Source organism: Chiloscyllium plagiosum, unplaced genomic scaffold (genome assembly GCF_037043375.1).
Source record: "Chiloscyllium plagiosum isolate Xiang-an unplaced genomic scaffold, Cpla_swu_hap1 HiC_scaffold_28, whole genome shotgun sequence".
NCBI lineage: Eukaryota > Metazoa > Chordata > Chondrichthyes > Orectolobiformes > Hemiscylliidae > Chiloscyllium > Chiloscyllium plagiosum.
In genome coordinates, this window is record NW_028270166.1 from 40,339,135 (window position 1) to 40,358,235 (window position 19,101).

The following is a 19,101-nucleotide window of genomic DNA, read 5'->3' on the forward strand; positions in this document are numbered from 1 at the left end:
TGTTGAACAGTTTTTCCATCCATTTGATTTTCACAAAGAACTGAACATCAACAATAAAGCTAATTCATCCATTCATCTCAAGAAGCTAACTGGTCCTGAAAAGGTGAAGGGTCTTTGTTAATTTGTACCAGGACCAATTCCCTCCAGGAGGTTCCTTTAAGAGAGAAAGGGGGTGGGGGAAGACTGACACTTTGAGAAGTCCCTGTCACGTGCGGCGGCGCGCTGACGTCGGGTGGACGCTAGCTGGTGTGACGTCATGACGCCGGGGCTCTGAATGACATCACCCCCTTGGTGCTTGCTCCAGCTGAGAGTGGAGAGAGAGAGAGACTGAGACTGAGACTGAGAGCAAGCAGCAAGCAGCACTAACACTGACACACACATACACACACACACACACTGGGATTACACTGCACTGACAAAAAAAAGGGATTATTCACCAGGAAAATGTAAAGGAAAAGCAGCAACATTTTATCAGGTAAGTGCCTGATTGTCCTCTTTCTCTCACATTGCAGTGCATTGACTGTGTGGGGACTTGTGAAGGAGGGGATTTAAATTCCTTTGTATTCCTGCTGTGGTGGGGTTTTTTTTCTGCACTTGATTTCTTGCAAGGCTTTTCTGTGTGTGTGTGTGTGTGTTGCAGCGAGTGGGAGAGGAGACTGCAATGCCCTGATCTGGAAATGTTCCACTTGAATCAGACATTCAACTGAAGCAAGGAGCTTTTGCTGGCTTACTTTAGTCTTTTTCGAAAAGGGAAAATTTCTTGCAGAGTGAAGTGGATGTGCGGGTTAACAATTTGTCCTACAGCACTCCGGAGGTGATCCACTAAGGCAGATATTGAGATTCCGTGTGTGTGGGAAGGGGGTGGAATGGAGAGAGAAGAGATCAGCAACTGGCAAGGTGTGAGTGAGGGGGTTTAAATGGGCAAAGATGCAGTGGTCTCCGCATCTGAGTAGGTGGGAGTGGAAAGAATGAAGCCAGGAGCGGGCTGTTGGGTTTGGAAGGTGAGCTCAGAACTATGAATAGGATCGAGGTACTTCACAGACGGTCCGGGAGGCTGTAGAAAGGGAAAGGAACAATACTATTTGTGAGCAGGAGAAAAGTGATGTCGGTGGGGAGAAGAGAATGATCTTTCTAAATATTTCCCTTAAAGATTTTATAGAGCGAATCAAAGGTTTTCCACTGCTATCACCAGATTGGCCAACGCTGATAAAATGTTTACGTGTTCTGTGCTGGGTTGATTTTGATTAAATATTTGGAAACTATTGATCTGTTTGTTAACGTTTACTTTGCAATGCCTCATTGCTTTCTCAATGACGCGTAAATATTTTAGATATAAGAATGGACAGGGAGCCTTCGGTCTGCAAGTTATCCTTATGTTTCCACGTTAGCTATTGATGGATTCTGCAGGATGCATATTGCAAATGGATGGAGTTTTTTTTTAATTACACAGTGAGGATTGGAGGGCAAGATATGAGACATGAATGGAGAATGGCAATTTCTCTCTGGGAGAGGGACAGGTCTGAAATTGGCTTTTTTTTTGAAGAGCAAGTCAAACTCAACATTATGCTCGGTGAAAATTGTTTAGTGCAGGACGTGACAGCTGATGCATTAACCAGATTGTTTGCAACTCGCCAAGCTTCATATTTAAGGAAGGGATTGATACAGATCAGGTGTACACATGGATTTCTGGCTCAATGTACATTGCAAGCGATAGCTTCCTTTTACTTTTGGCTGGAGGGGAGTTGTCTTAGAGAGAGGAGATGGGATGTTATTGGATCCGTTCTGTTGCAACTGAGCTTTCTCTTGTGTTTTGTTGTATTTAGTTTGTATCAGGGCAAAAATAGACTTGAAGAACGCTTTCAATGACCTCTTTGCATTGGAGATCAATGTCTTGGCTTGCCGTCACTGGGCAAAGATAAGTAAAGGAATAAACATCACTTAAATGAACGTGTTTGTTTTCATCATGTATGCCAGGATTAATATGCCATAACAAAGGTTTATCAATAATAACTCTCCATTATTTTTTGAATGAAGATTGAAGACTCTTTTCCTCAAAGATGTTTTAATGTTAATGTCTGCAGATTATTAGAAGGATATCATTAAAATTGATTTTTCCTCTTCTCCCCCCCCCCCCCCCCCTCCTCAAATTGTAGACCTATGGAAATAAGCGAAGGTTGAGCATTCGTTGTTGTAATGTCCTTCCAGTGACTTCAATATTCTCTTTTGTTTCTCCGCCAACTCTCTCCCCTCTTTCCCCCCTCGCCTTATCTGGGTGAGATTAATCAGTTTGAACAGACCACTATTAACCCGTGATGTCCTGACTTTTTTTTTATTTTTATAACTTCTGCTTAACCTTTACAGTATTCAAGAAAAAAAAACAAGTACTGTCAGAAATGCAGAGGCCCCCAACGAGGGACCTTTGTTCATCTATTCCTCAACCGACAAACACAATTCATGCCTGGACTTCACGGCAAAAAAAAATCTTTTCATGCAAGGAGCTTGTTAAAAGCTGTTCCTGCAGATTTAACATTGACTTGTGCTATGTAGGGAGTAAAGAGTATTGCGATGTATTAGTGACAGTCACTAGCCTTGCTAAGCAATAATTTCTGATAACAGCAATTGATCTGGTGGTGTGTCTCACTGTGTTTTTCCTAGGGGGTGAAGTTACTAATTATTTTAATTGATTGTTAGTGGAGTAGATTTTTCATTCCTGCCCTGTGTCTCTTTGCTGTTCAGTGTAGCAGGAGCAACAGCGGGTGGTAAAAGTGTGAAACCCCTGCAATGCCAGGCTGATACTCGTCCATTCTCCCGATGCTGGTGGTGGGCAGATGTTTGGCCGAGCGGGCATTTTCACTTTAGAAGGGGCACTCAAGGTAACTTGGAAAGGTTGGCTCTTTCTCCACGAAGATCAGTGTGATTGGCATCGGCATTCCATGGCCATCAGTGGCGAGGTGTGCACTGTCTGGGCATCAGACCCACTTCAGATTGGAGTGGCACAAACCCCATTTTGAGAAAGACTTCTGGCCGTACCACCACTCTTCATCATTGTCTACCAGTCTCTGATTCACTAGCTGGTGAGTTCTCCAGTGCCATGCTATGCCTGATGGCAGTGCCCAATTACACAGGGTACCTGTCTTTGCCGTGAGGGGTGTTGCAGAAGACTGGCCTTGCCCTAGAAATGGGCACAGGGATCAATGTCCAGTGCTGCTTTATCAATCTTCTCTGAGTGAGAGACTAAATCAATCCTCTCAGCCGAATGTAAAACATTCCACTGCACCACTTGGAGAACAACAGGGCTGTTTCCCCCAGTGTGTTGGCCAGTGCTTATTTCAAATAAAACACACTCTCTGGTCTTTATCAATTTGTTGCTCGTGCGAGCTTGCTGCGTGCAAATTCACTGACACTAAACACTGGTGACATTTGAAAAGAATACTTAATTGGCTGTGAAACAAGTCCTGAGATTGGGGAAAGGTGCTACGTAAATGCAAGCATTTCCTCTTTTTCACACAAACCGGGTACTGCTGTATAAACCTGTCACAGATACACTAACATCTGAACCGAGCAACAACTGCTCCTGCAGCTTGGGAAAGCCTTCCATGTTGACCGCTGCTTCCCACCCGCTGTTGGCTGTTTCTGATGCTGTTTTTACGCTTGGAGTTTTGTGGAGCTTGGTGCCCGGGGTCTAGGGTGGAGGCTGTGGGCTGCTTGTGGATGTGGGGTGCAGGCGCCAATGGTGCCAGGATGTTGGCAGAAAAGAAAACAGCTTGTACCAGAGAGGGCTGGCTGCTTGTGGCATCACAATCCACAAAGGAACCAAGATCTCTGCAAGAGAGGGCAGGAAGGAAGGAAAGTAGGAGAGGGAAGCACTTGTATCTGGAGGGATTTGGGGAGTGGGAGTGAAGAGAGAGAGAGAGAGACTGTCTTCACATTCTGCAGCCTCCTGACTCAGAAACATCTAGAAGCAATTTATTTATCTCAGTGAGGGGTGGTGGTCTGGAGGAGGGGTGGGTGAGAGTGGAGGGAGGTGCTCGAGAAATTGGGAGGGGGTTCCCATTAACTAGGACTGGAAAGATTTGTCACCTACAGGCTTGAGTTTTTTTTTAAAATAGACAGAACAGCAGATGCAGCAATTTTTGTTTTGAAGAGGACCGAAATGGCTGGAGAAACTCGGCACGTCTGGCAAAATCTGCAGAGAGAGAGAGAAATAACATTTCGGGTCCAGTGACCCTCGGGAGGGGAGGGGGGGGGGGTGAACCCGAAAGGACTGCAGATGCTGGAAATCAGAAACAAAAACGGAAATTGCTGGAAAAGCTCAGCAGGTCTGACGGCATCAGCGGAGAGAAATCCGAGGCGAGTGACCCTTCCTCGGAACCCTTCTTGAAGCCAGTTCCGTGTTACTCCAGCAACCCCCGTGTTTCCGCTTCAGCAAAAGCTGCGGCTCATTCTCGGTCAGATCGAGTCCCGGAACCGGCTTTGGGCTTGGGAGAGATCCCAAGGCATTGAGCAGTTTCTGGTGCCATTCGTCAAAACGCAGACAAGCTGGTGAAACTGGCTTTTAATTTCATGTAGGTGTCGGGTTGGTGCTGGTCAGACTCAGGAGCGGGGAAGCAGTTCCCATCTCCCTGCCAGGCAGTGAATATTAAGCCTTTAAAATAAACTATGTTGTCACCCAGGCTTATTTAATCCGTACGTTGTTACCAATCAGCTAAAGCACAATTGGCAACTGCTCCAGTGCAATTTCAATGCGTTCAAACTGCGAGCTCTCTGGCAATCAGAGAATTGGTTTCTTTTTGTTCCATCATTCATTCTCACACATAATGCAGGCTTTTGTGATTGGGGGGGGGGGGGGAGCGGAATCCCTAGACCGCACGGCTCTGTGTTTTCCATTCACCGGCCCTCTATCGTCTGTCCGTTTCAGTGCTCACGGCAATTTTATCTGGACACCGTAGGCTTCAACTTTAACACCACACCCAGCTTGGAAAAACGCCGGACCGTGTTCGCAGAGTTGGGCTGGACTCTGAAAAGCCAGAGAGGGCGATATGTGAATGCAGAGCATTTAGGAGAGTCCGGTAGAGGGGTAACTGAGTGGTCAGGAATATGAGGCACACGGGAGTGCAGAATTGAGAGAGAAAAAAAACATCAAGCCGGCAGATCTAGCTGAAGAAGGTGGCTTCACACTCCCTTACTGCACTAACTTGTTGAATAAACATTGGACCTTCCAAATCACAGATGGCAATTGTTACACGCTGATTTTTTTTCAAGGATGCAGTTTCGTTGACTGCCACCGGGTGTCTTTAGCAGTCTGAGAAAGTGTGAGATGGTAAATTGTATTTAGTGTCACCTAGTGGCAGGGGGTTAGGAACTTTTTCTGTCTTTTTTTTATTGTGTGTCTCCTAGTTGGTTCCGTGTTTGCTTCTGAGTGGGGAAGGTGTGTATTCAAGCCCTACTCCAGTCAAACTAACCTGTAATTCCAATGCATTAGTGAGAAGTCAGGCACTCATTTTTTAAAACTGCATTTTTATTGAGATGGATGGTGCAGATCATCGTTATTAGAAGAGACACAGAGAGACCCACCCGTGTTTTAGCTGGTGTTTCCCCAGTCATCATGAATGGGCCAATTGTTGACTTGTTGTTCTTGGGATCTCACTGTGCACAAACTGGTTTACATACAACGGTTAGTACTCTTTAGAATTAATTCATAAAATGTGCAGCCTTCTGAGAAACGCTAGGGGGGGAGGGGGGGGGGGAGTGGGGAACTTACTCACACAGCCCTATCCCTTAGATTAGAGGTCCCTTTGGCAAATGGAAGGACCATCATTGTTGCTACCTGCTGCTTTTGTCTGGTGTTGACGTTAAAAAGAAATTTAAGGGGTGTATTTGCAGTGTCCTTTAAGAAGATTTTGATTGTTTATTTCTGTGAGACACAGTCACAAGTCCAATTAATACTATGGGACCACAAGTTTGAATATATAATGCAGATGTCTCTGTGTCAAATCAGTGAACCTGCAGCATAGTGGGAGCTATGTAGGAGCTGGGCTAATTTGGGAAGGAGGGTGGTAATGATGGGAGTGTGAGGTGGGGGTGGTAGAAACTGGGCACTGTTCTCACTCCTGAACACACTCCACTAACTTCAGCCAGGAAGGACATACATGCAGTTGTTAAGAAAGGATGCCTCAGATGATCAAATAGACAGTTTGGCAATTAGTGTGTACACTTGCAACTGAAAATAAAAAATGATAATTTAGTCACTTAACAGGTGGTGAGTGGAAGTTGGCATTTTTAGGTTGCGACGGGTTGAAGATGGGAGCTTTCTTTGAATATTTCTGTCAGAAATATCAATAAAGAACATAGAACAGTACAAGCCCTTTGGTCCAGCATGTCTGTGCCAACCACAATGCCATTCTAAACTAATCCCATCTGCCTGCACATGATTCCTAACCCTCTATTCTGTGTCTGTTCATGTCTGTCTAAATGACTCTTAATCTTTGCTGTTGTGTCCGCTTCCTGGCTGCAGGTTCCAGGCACCTACTACCCGCTCTGTTAAAAAAAAAACCTGCTTTGCACATCTTTTAAACGTTGCCCTCTTACCTTAAACATTTGCCCCCTTGTAATGACGTTTCCACTCTGGGAAAGAGATTCTGACTGTGCTCCCTATCCATGTCCCTTATAATTTTATATATCATTCCAGGTTGCCCTTCAGCCTCTGACGCTCTAGCAAAAACAATCCAAATTTGTCCAACCTCTCCATACATTCCAATCCAGACAACATCCTGATAAACCTCTTCTGCACCCACTCCAAAGCCTCCACATCTTTCCTATAATGCAGTGACCAGAACTGCACATGACACTCCAAATGTGGCCTGCCTCAAGTCTTACATAGCTTCAACATGACTTGCCAACTTTATACTCAGTGCACTGACCAATGGAGGCAAGCATGCTGTTTGTCTTCTTGACCACTTTATCCACTTGTGTCGCCATTTACATGGAGCATTTGACCTCCCAAAATGCATCACTCCACACTTGTTTAGATTAAATTCCATCTGCCATTTCTCCATCCAACTTTCCAGCTGATCTATACCCCATTCTATCCTTTGATATCCTTCCTCACTATCCACAACTCCACCAATTTTTGTGTCATCTGCCAGCTTACTAATCAGACTGATATTTTATAATACAAACACTTGTGGAACACCACTTATCATAGACCTCCAGTAAGAAAAACAAGAATATCCTCCACATCTACCCTCTGTATTCTATGACCAGCCAATTTTGTATCCAACTTGTTAGCTCACCATGGGTCCCATGTGATTTGATCTTCTGGACAAGCCTATCATGAGGACCTTGTCAAGGGCTTTGATAAAGTCCATGTGGACATCGTCCACTGCCTTGCCCTGATCAACCATCTTTGTCATTTCCTTAAAAATAAGTTTTTCCTATCTTTTAAGGAAACATGATTTTTTTCTCTGGTTTAAACACTAGTTTTACAATCCTATAATGCTGATTCTTTCACTGAGCTTATAGTGATGTCTGAAGCTGTAGAAGTCAGGATCTGTGGTCAGATGGCTGCTCAGTGTCCAGTGAACAGGCCAGTGATCTGACTGCTGGATATAGAGGGAATGCTCATTCATTGAGTGGATGATTCATTACTCACTGAGGCAGCACAAAGCCACCCACTGCAACAAAGAATCCTATTGTTTCATTGTTCACACTCCTACCCAGAGCTTGATCTGCGTCTCAGCTCCTCGCCTTGAAATTAGCAATTTGAAGGCACAAGGGGCTGGTTAAGGCCTGTTGAATTCAACTAACTGTGGCATGGTACCTTTTTTTGTTTAAATTTGAAACTGCCCTTAATTTGTTTAGTTAGCCACCGAGGGTGCACCCTTCTCCTAGCAAATTTTGTGCTCAATGTAATACATTTTTGTATATATTTAAATGTCTATCACTGTTCATCTACTGTCTTGTCTATTAATCTGTTTTACAAATCCACTTTAATCAACTTTGTCAACCCTTATAATTATTTTTATTTAAGTTTAAGACACTAGTTCAAAGTTCTCAGACCCAAATTCCTCACCCTCAAATCAAGTGCGTAATTATATTATGATCACTCTTAACTGGAAGATCCTTTGTTGTGAGGATATTAATTAAACCAGTCTCATGCCATACTGCTAGGTGTAAAATAGTTTATTCCTTGGTTGGTTCCATAGTGTATAGTTCTGAGACTTTCCTGAGTACACCATATGAACTCATCCCCCACATTACTCTTGGCAATTTCATTGTCCAATCCACATGAAGATTAAAATTGCACGTGATTTGCTATTTCCTTTGTTATTTCTTATCTTCACCCAAACTGATTTTATGTCTTGATCCTTTGAGCCAAGATAATTTCTCACTCTTGAATTATTCTTCTCCCTTATTAACAGAATCTACAGCATTATCTTGGTCAAATCAAATATGTTTTGCATAGAACATCAGTACAAATTGCTATTTATTGTTCTTTTCTATCCATTCTCCAAGTGAGACTCAGTTAGGAGCGGTTATGACTCTGAGTAAAAGTTTGTGTGTTCATTCTTACGACCATTTACAGGTTGAAAATTTGTATAGCATGCTGCACAATCAGTGGTATCAATTTTCAAATGAGAGCATAAACTGAGCCACTGTCTGTTTTCTTGGGAGAGTGTAAAACATCCCATGGCACTATGCTGAAGGGCAGGAGGGCTGTTTCTGTTGTCCTGGCTCATAATTATACCTGAAACAACCAAAGAATATCTGTTCATTGTCACAGAATTATAGAAAAGCTGCAGCAGAAGGAGGCCATTCAATCCATTGAGTCCATGCTAGCTCCTTTGACAATCAGTCAAGTTAGTCCTGCACACTTCTCTCTCTTTCGCATGTCCCTGCAATTTTGTTTTCCTCCATAAATCATTTGTCCAGTTGCCTTTTTGAAGGCCACCACTGAATCTGTATCGCCTGCCCTCTCAGAGAGTACGTTTCAAATTCTAACCACGCTGTTTGTGCTGAGAAATGGGCACTGCAAACTGCACTATTTATTTAGCAATGCCATTATTAAATGCCATAGATTCACAGGGATGTAAATTCTCCACATGTTTCGCAATTTCTCACAAATCCCGTGACTGATCCAAATAGATTAATGCTTTCACGGGGAAGAATAAGGTGGGATTGAGTACATTTATCTGTTAACGGAATCAAATTTTGAAACAGAAACAGAAATTTCTGGAAAAGCTCAGCAGGTCTGGCAGCACCCATGGAGAGAAAACAGTTAACATTTCAGGTCAAGTGACACTTCCTCAGTTCCGTCACTCAACCCGAAATGTTAACTTTGATTTCTCTCCACAGATACTGCCAGACCTGCTGAGCTTTTCCAGCAATTTCTGTTTCTGTCTCAAAATTAAAAACCGAAATGACTGCTGGAAATCAGAGTTATGCCTGTGGCCTTGTATCATTTAAAGGTCAAGTCAGTTAAGCCCACCATTGTTTGGCACAATATTGAAGGGAATGATGGATTAAAAGACACAGTGTCTCCCACCCCATATCCGGATACAGCACCAATTCTTTTCCACCAATGGGATCCTCCTGAACAATAATGCAGTGTTGCAGCTGAAGTTTTAATCAGTCATTTTAAATAAAGGGAGGTGACGAGATGGCAGAATGACGCAGGTGGCTTGAATAAACAAGCACAAGGCGTTCAAGCCGAAAGACACGAGAGAAACACGCTCAGTAATTAAATGGTCCAGAGTGAGTCATTCCTTGCACAAAATGACTTCACCAGCAATGCTTTCATACCCCTGGTGAGCAGAGAATCTTTCCATTGCCCAAGTTAGCGTGCCTGCATCTCTGTCACCCCAGGGCTCTCTTGATCGCCAGGGGATCAGCACAGAGGAAAGGAAGCACAACAGAAATGTCAAGATCACCACAGATTCTCTCTGAAACGAAATGAGGGAAAAAAAAAATACAAGTCTCAGCTGTCCTTGGAGGATAGCCCCCTTTGGATGGTGGTGCTACCTCTGCGTGATCCTGGGCACAGTATCGCGTGCCAAGCAGAGCTATACAAATCGTCAGATGTTCCAACACAGGAATTGTCCATTTGGCTTGTCTGCACTTGTGTTTTTCTCCATCGTGAACCTGATCCTATTTTCTTTCCTTTCTCCTCATTCTATTTAAAATTCTTCATTTCCAATGCATATTTAGACTTAATGAGAACAAGGTAATAGCAGAAAATACTGCGATTTAACCCCCACCCGCCCTCAGCTGAAGAAAATGCTGTCACTGGATTGATTTGAAGAGATTGCTATTTTAAAAAGTGGGCGGCACGGTGGCACAGTGGTTAGCACTGCTGCCTCACAGCGCCAGAGACCCGGGTTCAATTCCCGCCTCAGGCGACTGACTGTGTGGAGTTTGCACGTTCTCCCCGTGTCTGCGTGGGTTTCCTCCGGGTGCTCCGGTTTCCTCCCACAGTCCAAAGATGTGCAGGGTCAGGTGAATTGGCCATACTAAATTGCCCATAGTGTTAGGTAAGGGGTAAATGTAGGGGTATGGGTGGGTTTCGCTTCGGCGGGTCGGTGTGGACTTGTTGGGCTGAAGGGCCTGTTTCCACACTGTAATCTAATCTAAAAAATGTCCATGATTTGAACTTATTAATTTCTCACCTTTTTCCCTTATTTTATTCTTTTGGTGTTTTTTGTGCAAAGGTTTGATGAGGTAGGTGGGAGAGATGATAGCTCTGTATTGGGAGTGAGTTCAGTTAACCTGAATTCTACCATTTCCTGAGTTTTGTTTTGTATATTTGAGGTATCTTTTGGCCATAAGTAACAAAATATTATACACAGCTTTATGTTATTTTGTCAGGAAATTACTCTCTAACAGCGAGATGGCCAAGTTGGGAAACTTTTCATCTCATGAAATGGCTATTGCACTGGAGGAGACTATTTGGTCCATTGGCCTGTGCCAATGACCATGCAGCTCATCCAACTATTTCCTATAGCCTGTCAAACTTTCTCAAAGCATTCTCCAGCAAATCAATTTGGCGGGGAAACAATCAGTGCTCTGTTGTTTGCCTGTGGTCCTTCTAACATTGCTGGCAATACAGGAAGGTTTCTGAAGATGCAAGTACCCAATTGCACAGGATTTGGCTGTGGACTTTTGTCAATACTGTCGCTAGTTTTGACTTGCTTTTTTGCAAGGTTCAACGAGTAGGATGGAGCCTTTTAAATAGTCTAAGGGAAATTATTTCAAAAATTGTAGACCTTCAGCACTCAATTGAACTTAGTGTTCCATTATTTCAATTTTCTCTATTACTGTTTATGTGCTTTTTTTGTGGTGTATACAAATGTCAGCATTCACCTGTCTGTCTAAACCTTGCTTTCTTGCTTCTCTGCATTATCTTTCACTCTGCTTGTCACACTGTCTGCATGCCTTTTCTTGTATCTATTTCTCTATGTGCCTTTCTCTTCCTCTCTGTCTCACTTTCTTTCCCTCTCTCTCACTTTGTGTCTTTCTCTTCTCTTTCCTGTCTGCCTCTTACACATGCTCACACTCACACATAAACATACACACTCTCACACGTAGACATACACACACTCACACGGACACACACACTCACACAGACACACACACTCACACATAGACATACACACACACATAGACACACACACACACACACATAGACACACACACTCACACATAGACAAACACATACTCACACATAGACAAACACACACTCACACGTAGACATACACACACACAGACATACACACACAGACACACACACACTCACACATAGACAAACACCCTCACACAGATATGCACACTCACACAGACACGCACACACATAGACACACACACACGCTCACACACACACTCATGCAGACATACACACACTCGCATAGACATACATACTCACAGACACACACACACAGGCACTCACACAAACACATACACACGCGCACAGACGCGTGCACACACATACTCGCACACTCAAGCAGACATACACACTCACAGACACACACTCACAGACACACACACTCTCATAGACAGGCATTCACACAGACACACACATACTCTCACAGTCGCACAGATGCACACACACACACACATTTGCACAGACATACATACACACACTTGCACAGACATACACACACAAACACTGTTTTTCTTCATTTTACATGATTGTTTTGTGGAAACAGCCTATTTCTTTCCTCACTTAATCTAATCCTTAGATACCAATTAAAGTCAGAAAAGCTGTGTTGATTGGTGACCCCTGAACTCCCAGCATCCCAGCATACAATCACACAGCAACACAAGACTATTCCCAGCACTGCAGAGTGCATTTGGTGCGAATAGGATAGAGCTAAAATTACAGAGGGAGCTAACCATCATTGACCAACCTCATTAAGTCTTCCCATCTGCCAAATCCAGGGATTCCTTTCCCTGGAAAGCTCCAGAATCTATAATATTCCTATGTCAGTCGAATGCCTTAATCCAGTGGTAAACTTGTCTTAATGGATGGTGCAGCTGAGCAGTCAGTGTCCATTCTGTAATTAATGCACTCTCTGAGCCATGGGCAACTCACTCCTGTTTTTGCTTGCATTTCTTACTTGTTTGACTATGTGAGTATTGTGGTCTAAAGGCTTGCATTTCTATAGTGTATTTTTTTTAATTTTGCAACCTCAGGATGCTCCAAAACACTACATAACCAGTGGCAATTCTTTTTTTGTGTGTGTGAGGTAACCTGGGAAACAATTAAGGTGGTTTATACACAGCAGTGTCACAAAAGCAACACAGCAGTAATGACCAGACAATGCGAGCAGTTTTCATCAAGTATTGACTCATTCAGTGTTGGGGCAGAGCTAAATGGGATCTTTAGTTGAAATGCTGGTTTGGTCTGTGTTTAGCGGAAGACACCATCTTGGTAGAAGTGTTAAAAACAGCAGTCACCTGTAGACTTGTTAATGAGATCTTAAGGAATATGATCAAAGTTTTCTCATTCAGTAAGATCACAGCTGATCTGATTGTGACTTTAACCTCATCTTCCTGCCTGTTCACCATAACCCTTGGTTCCCTTGTTGGTCAAAACTCTAACTAACTCAGCCTTGAATACATTCAATAATCTAGCCTTCCAAAAAAATTAATGGAGAGAAAAAAAATTCCTCTTCATCTCTGCCTTTTTTTTAAACTGCGCCTCTTAGTTTTAAATTCCCCAAAGAGGGGAAGTTTCGGCTCAGCAAGTATCCTGTCAAGCTCTCTCAGCATCTGCTGCCTCACAGCACCAGGGTCCCAGGTTCGATTCCAGCCTCAGGTGACTGTGTGGAGTTTGCACATTCTCCCAGTGTCTGCGTGGGTTTCCTCCGGGTGCTCCGGTTTCCTCCCACAGTCCAAAGATATGAAGCTCAGGTGAATTGGTCATGGTAAATTGCCCATCGTGTTAGGTGCATTAGTCAGAGGGAAATGTGTTTGGGTGGGTTACTCTTCGGAAGGTCGGAGTGGACTGGTTGGGCCGAAGGGCCTGTTTCCACACTGTAGGAAATCTAATCTAATCTAATCTTAGGTTTCAAGAAGGTCACCTCTCATTCTTTGAAACTCCAATGAGTTTAGGTTCTGGATTAGAGTGCTGCTGGAAAAGCACAGCAATTCAGACAGCATCCGAGGAACAGGACCTGTTCCTCGGATGCTGTCTGAGCTGCTGTGCTTTTCCAGCACCACTCTAATCCAGAATCTGGTTTCCAGCATCTGCAGTCATTGTTTTTACCTATCCAATGAGTTTTAACCCCAGTCTGCTTGGGCTTTCTTCACTAAACAGCTGACTGCCAATTAAAATCCTCACCAATACTCATTCAATAAGCTTCACAGCAATCGAGTTCCTCAACTAATGCCGTCTCCTGACAGTGCCCAGCTGTAAGGAAATTAGCTTGGTATTGGTGTTGATTCCAAGCGCTGTTAAAAGGGATCCTCACTGTTTTGTGGCCCTTGCTATTAGAGCTGTGGGGGGGGGGGGGGGGGGGGGCCTTCAAAACAGAATCGTAGATGCCCCACAGAGTGGAAGCAGGCCATTGAGTCCATACTGACCCTCCAAAGATCAAACCACCCCTACCCTTGTAACTCTGCTTTCCCTGTGGCCATCCACCTAACCTGCCCATCTTTAGACTGTGGGAGGAAACCAGAACCCCTCCAGATCCCCGCGGAGATCATGCAAACTCCACACAGACATCTGAGGGTGGAATCGAACCTGGGTGCCTGATGGTGTGAGACCATAGACATAGGAGCAGAAATTAGGCCATTCAGACATTCAATCATGGCTGATTACTTTCTCAACTGCATTCTTCCTTGACAATCAATAACCCATCTATCTCCGGCTTAATGACCTGGCCTCCCACAGCCTTTGTGGCAATGAATTCCGTAGATTCACCACTCTCTGGCTGAAGATGTTTCGCCTTATCTCTGTTCAAAAAGGTCTTCCCTTTACTGTAAGAGCAGCAGTGCTGACCACTGAGCCACCGTGCTGCCTCTGACTCTTATTTGTGAACCTGACGGACATAAATGGGGATTGGCCAAGGACAAGCAGGGTGTGGCTCAGCTGAAATGCTCTGACAACAGGGGCTGAGCATGGTGAGGCAGGACACACTGCTGGGGGCGATTGTCATTGTGACCTCCGGGGAGGGGAAGGGAGGACTGAAAGAGAAACGCAAATAAAATGAAAAAGAGATTAAGTTTGGCCAGATTGCCCAGAGCAAGCTTCCTGTCATTGTTGTCACTCATGAGAGATCAGCAGGTTTCCTCCTTTCATTTCTTTGATGTGTGTCTTTATTTTCCTTTGTGTCTGTGCAGTAAGATGAGAAGTGAAAATAACTGCAAAACACGGCCGCTTTTTTCCACTCTATGCCCTATATCAGTGTTGCCTGTATAAATGAGATAAAATCCTGGACTTGACACACCCATTACCACCCGGTCTTTATCCAATGATGTTACCGTGACAAAACATTGAACTTTGAGCACCTGCCCACTTTTGCCGATGAGCCCACTGCTGTGAAACCTTACAACCTTGAACATACAATAATCTCGACATCTCTGCTTCCCTCTATCCACCCACTGGATACACAGCATGACCTGGAAAGAAACAAGCTATAGCATGAGCAAAGACAAAATCAAATATGTTGGAATTATTTCCATAAGAATAGAGGACAGGATGAAAATGCTAAAGTGGGGATCTTGTCCTGGTTTCCTCAGAAGTACTGACTAAACCTTCAGCACCACTAAGATAAAGTCCAGCATGCATATGGGAACACCAACATCTCCAGAGCCCAAACCATGTCTTTTCAGTTGATTCTTTCACATAATATGGGCATTGCTGGCAAGACCATCTCTCACCAACATTGAACTGAATGGCTTGTGGGAGCTATTTCAGAGGACGGTTGGGAGTCAGCCAGGGTGCTGTGGTCTGGAGTCACATAATGCAGGCCAGGTAAGGACTACAGGTTTCCTTCCCTAAAGGATGTCAATGATCCATCTGATCATTGACAAGTGTTGCAGACGAGCTTTATATTCCAAATTTATGCAGTGACTTTAAATTCCATCAGCTGGATCTTGTGAGATTTGATCGAGTGTACCCCAAAAATTAGTCTGGGCCTCTGGTTTACTCGTCATATGGCATTACCATCACAATCATCTCTTGACTTGAACATATTGTCTGGATTAATTTCTGGAACCCCTTCCGAAAAACGTTCTGGGTGTGCCTTCATCCCATGGGGCAGTGGTCCAAGAAGCTTCACTGCAATTCCCCTGGAGGTAATTAGGGATAGGTAGTAATTGCCACTTTCTCTACCATGCCCTTACCAAAGCAAAATATGAGCTCTCTGGCGTTCCCAGCTCAGGGTATACGTGAATGCGGCAAGTACCTCGGCCCATGAACAGGACAGGCACCTGGGGCGTGCACTCCCACACTGCACCTGGGGCGCACACCTGGATCGCACACTCACACACCGCACCTGGGGCGCATACCTGGGGCGTGCACTTACACACCGTACCTGGAGCGCTCACCTGGGGCGTGCACTCATACACCGCACTTGGGGCGCACACCTGGGGTGTGCACTCACACACCGCACCTGGGGCACACACCTGGGCGTGCACTCACACACCACACCTGGGGCGCACACCTGGGGCGTGCACTCACACACCACACCTGGGGCGCACACCTGGATCGCACACTCACACACCGCACCTGGGGTGCACACCTGGGGCGTGCACTCACACACCGCACCTGGGGCGCACACCTGGGGCGTGCACTCACACACCGCACTTGGGGCGCACAGCTGGATCGCACACTCACACACCGCACCTGGGGCGCACACCTGGGGCGTGCACTCACACACCGCACCTGGGGCGCACACCTGGGGCGTGCACTCACACACCGCACCTGGGGCGCACACCTGGGGCGAGCACTCACACACTGCACCTGGGGCGCACACCTGGGGCGTGCACTCACACACCGCACCTGGGGCGCACACCTGGGGCGAGCACTCACACACTGCACCTGGGGCGTGCACTCACACACTGCACCTGGGGCGCACACCTGGATCGCACACTCACACACTGCACCTGGGGCGTGCACTCACACACTGCACCTGGGGCGCACACCTGGGGCGTGCACTCACACACCGCACCTGGGGCGCACACCTGGGGCGTGCACTCACACACTGCACCTGGGGCGCGCACTCACACACCGCGCCTGGGGCGTGCACTCATACACTGCACCTGGGGCGCGCACTCACACACCACACCTGGGGCGTGCACTCACACACCGCACCTGGGGCGTGCACTCACACACCGCACCTGGGGCGTGCATTCACACACCGCACCTGGGGCGTGCACTCACACACCGCACCTGGGGCGTTTTCTCACACACCGCACCTGGGGCGTGCACTCACACACCACACCTGGGGCATGCCCTCACAGACCGCACCTGGGGCACACACGTTGGGCGAGCACTCACACACCGCACCTGGGGCGCACACGTGGGGCGTGCACTCGCACTCCGCACCTGGGGCGTGCATTCACACACTGCACCTGGGGCGTGCACTCATACACTGCACCTGGGGCGCGCACTCACACACCGCACCTGGGGCGTGCACTCACACACCATACCTGGGGTGCACACTTGGGGCATGCACTCACACACCGCACCTGGGGCGCACACCTGTGGCGTGCATTCACACACCACACCTGACGTGTGCACTCACACACCACACCCGGGGCACACACCTGGGACGTGCACTCGCACTCCGCACCTGGGGCGCACACTCACACACCGCACCTGGGGCGCACACCTGTGGCGTGCATTCACACACCACACCTGACGTGTGCACTCACACACCACACCCGGGGCACACACCTGGGACGTGCACTCGCACTCCGCACCTGGGGCGCACACTCACACACCGCACCTGGGGCGTGCACTCACACACCGCACCTGGGGCGTGCACTCACACACCATACCTGGGGCGCACACGTGGGGCGTGCACTCGCACTCCGCACCTGGGGCGCACACCTTGGGCGTGCACTCACACACCACACCTGGGGTGCATACTCACACACCGCACCAGGGGCATGCACTCAGCACACCTGGGGTGCACACTTGGGGCATGCACTCACACACCGCACCTGGGGCGCACACCTGTGGCGTGCACTCACACACCGCACCTGGGGCGCACACCTGGGGTGTGCATTCACACACCACACCTGACGTGTGCACTCACACACCACACCCGGGGCACACACCTGGGACGTGCACTCGCACACCACAACTGGGGTGTGCACTCACATACCGCACCTGGGGTGTACACTCACAGACCGCACCTGGGGCGTGCACTCACACACAACTGGGGCGCACACCTGGAGTGCGCACTCACACACACACCTGGGGTGCACACCTGCAGCGTGCACTCGCACACCACACCTGGGGCGTGCACTCACACACCGCACCTGGAGCGCACACTTGTGGCGTGCACTCACACACCGCACCTGGGGCGTGCACTCACACACCACACCTGGGGCGCACACCGGGTGTGCGCACTTACCACACCTGGGGTGCACACCTGGCGCGTGCACTCACACACCGCACCTGGTGTGCACACCTGGGGCGTGCACTCACACACCACACCTGGGGCGCACACCTGGGGCGTGCACTCACACACCGCACCTGGTGTGCACACCTGGGGCGTGCACTCACACACTGCACCTGTGTTGCGCACTCGCACACCGTACCTGGGGCATGCACTCGCACACCACACCTGGGGTGCACACTCACACACTGCACCCGGGGTACACACTCACACGCCGCACCCGGGGCGTGCACTCGCACACTGCACCCGGGGCATGCATTTGCACACCGCACCCAGGGCGTGCACTCACACACCGCACCTGGGGTGCGCACTCACACATCGCACCTGGGGCATGTACTCACACATCGCACCTGGGGTGCGCACTCACACACCGCACCCGGGGCATGCATTAACCCACCGCACCCAGGGCGTGCACTCACACACCGCACCTGGGGCACACACCTGAGGCGTGCACTCACACACTGCACCTGGGGTGTGCACTCACACATCACACCTGGGGCGTGCATTCACACAACGCGCCTGGGGCGAGCACTCACACACCGCACGTGGGGTGTGCACTCACAGACTGCACCTGGGGCACACACCTGGGGCATGCACTCACGTACCGCACCTAGGGTGCACACTCCCACACCACACCTGGGGTGCGCACTCGTACACCGCACCTGGGGCGCACACCTGGGGCGTTCACTCACATACCACACCTGGAGCGTGCACTCACACACCGCACTTGGGGCGCACACCCACACACCACACCTGGGGTGCGCACTCACACACCGCACCTGGGGTGCGCACCTGGGGCGTGCACTCACACACTGCACCTGGAGCGCACACCTGGGGTGCACACTCACACACCGCACCCGGGGCGTGCACTCTCACACTGCACCCGGGGCATGCATTTGCACACCGCACCCAGGGCGTGCATTCACACACCGCACCTGGGGTGCGCACTCACAGACTGCACCTGGGGCACACA

The 19,101-nt window shown here is 47.8% G+C and overlaps 1 protein-coding gene across 16 annotated transcripts in view; it reads left to right on the forward strand.

Moving 5' to 3' along the window:
• The first annotated feature begins 309 nt into the window (after positions 1-309).
• The window catches only part of LOC122565203 (receptor-type tyrosine-protein phosphatase S-like), a 479,330-nt gene continuing 460,538 nt past the window's right edge, over positions 310-19,101 (forward strand). For 12 of the 16 annotated variants that reach the window (XM_087976126.1, XM_087976133.1, XM_087976129.1 and 9 more), the window contains exon 1: positions 310-475. The gene's annotated coding sequence lies outside the window, so the exon portion shown is untranslated. The remainder of the gene's footprint in view (positions 476-19,101) is intronic. The other 4 variants (XM_087976140.1, XM_087976142.1, XM_087976141.1 and 1 more) reach the window with 1 other exon arrangement.